This window comes from Crocodylus porosus, unplaced genomic scaffold (genome assembly GCF_001723895.1).
Source record: "Crocodylus porosus isolate Cpor-Errol unplaced genomic scaffold, CroPor_comp1, whole genome shotgun sequence".
Taxonomy (NCBI): Eukaryota; Metazoa; Chordata; order Crocodylia; family Crocodylidae; genus Crocodylus; species Crocodylus porosus.
Genome location: NW_017728931.1, coordinates 70,394,180 through 70,396,385, shown reverse-complemented (window position 1 = coordinate 70,396,385; position 2,206 = coordinate 70,394,180).

Sequence of the window (2,206 nt, the reverse complement as noted above, 5' to 3'; positions counted from 1 at the left end):
GAGCACTACCAGGAGTGACTAGAAATAACGGTCACAAGCTGGCAGAGGGTAGGTTTAGGTTAGATATCAGGAGGCGCTACTTCACGGTCAGGGCGGCTAGGATCTGGAACCAAATTCCAAGCAAAGTGGTGCTGGCTCCTACCCCAGGGGTCTTTAGGACAAAGCTAGACAATCACCTTGCTGGGTTGTTTGACCCCAGTACTCTTTCCTGCCATGGCAGGGGGTCAGACTTGATGATCTGCTCAGGTCCCTTCCAACCCTACTAACTATGGAACTACTAACTATGAAACCTCATGCTGCTCCCAGCAGTGGTGAACACCTGCTTGTGCACCTCCTGGCTTAGGTTTAGACAATTTAAAGTAAGCTGCCTAAACCTAAACTGGTTTCTGTGAATGGTTGTTGGTACTTTAACAAACACGTTCTAGTCTCTTACAGCAGTATGTTTCTAAAGTCACAATGAGGCCAATAGATGACTTCTAGATTTACACTTCTGGAACTCAGGCCCAAAAACCTGGGCTGAGTGTAAAGCAATCCTTCTCTATAGCTTGGTTAAGAAATCTCTCATGGAGCTGCAATAATCAAATAATTGTAGAAGTATCCTTGGTCTCTTACAGGACTCCACTTCTACCTTAGGTTCCTTCTTACTTGGAAAGCTTATTACAAATCAACCAGCACTGCAGGCAGTAGTCTACTGTTGAAGTACAATATTTTCCAGAAGTTTAGTAAACTTCCCAGAGGCTTAATAAAAAGGAGCAGTTCAATTAATCAGTGGGTGGATTAATTGAAAAGGCTCAATTAAGATAAACCATGTGTCAGAACATCATTTGACTTGTATGTCAAAGCTAACTACTCAGAACAAAAGCATCTCTTGATAACTGTTGGAATGGATTGGCCCACAACCCAAGTCTATGCCTGAAACTTGAAAGTGTTCGGAGTACTTGTGCCCCTACAATTTTAATCTCTCCTGACACATCAGAAAAAAGGAACACCTTTGATGAAGGCATTTTGAACCCGAAAGCCTGCTTAAAATCTTTTTTTTCCAACTATTTAAGTTGGTTTAATAAAAGATATCAGATTCTGCCTATGTCCTTAGACCAACATGGCTACAACCTACACACCTTTCATTACTGCATTTTCTGTGGCAGGAAAACTGTACATGGCAGACTTCGTCACAAGTAGAATGCCTTTTCACTTGTGAAGGAACTTAAGTTGCAATAATTCATACAATAAACATTTTCCAGTTATTCATTCATTAAAAGTAAGCTCAAGAGAGTGCTTTCTAATTGAAATTGCTTTGATAAGGAGCTGTTCACACTTTATTGAATACGTTCTTAACAAATTAACTAGAGTTGAGAGATTAGGAAAACATGGTTTTCTAAGCTTGCCAAGCTTTCTAGTTTGGGGAAAGCTGAACATGTTGCTTTAATAAATGACCAATCCTGCTTCTCTAAGATTTCTGCCTCAGTTCAAGAAAAGCAAAGCCAAAAGTGCAGCAAGCCTGAGGGGTGGGTGGGTGGAGTGGGGCAGGAAAGGGAGGGAGAAGGCAGATGGTATGCCAACTGCTGTAGAGAGGACAGAGTGAAAGGAAGGCAAGTCTTACCTACCCAGACCTCTGTACAGGTAACAGCTGCTTCTGCTACTGTTGTAGCCAGTGCTGCCTTCCCTATGCAGACAGCTCAGGCAGCAGAAGAGAGAGGGAGTCCGGCACAGCAGTTCCATGACATTGGCTCCCTGGGAGGCCCCATTTGCTTCTGGGCACAAGGTTATGCCTCCTGCAAGAAATGCTCCCTGGGGGGATTCCCATAATCCCTTCTATGGTCTGTGCCAGGGCTGGTACCCCATTCACCCCAGCCTAGTTATGTTATGAGGCAAGGTCACTGTACCATTCTCCTTTTACCCAGTTTCCCAAATCCAAATTCATTTGATCATTTGAGCCCAGTTTTTTCTGCTACCCAGGCAGGAGGTCAGACTTGAAGATCTACAAGGTCCCTTTCAACCCTACATCCACAAGTCTATGATTCTATGAAATTCTACCTGTGCTGTCCCCAGCAGTATAAAAAGCTGCCCTGTCAAGTAGCTCAGGGCTACTCGCTCTTAGGAGCTTCTGGGCCCCAGCCAATTGGTACCTGGGGACACTACCCCTTGTGCCGGCTGAACCGCTGAAGCAGCTCTGAGACTTCCCTGCACCCTTTCCCCACTGCAGCAG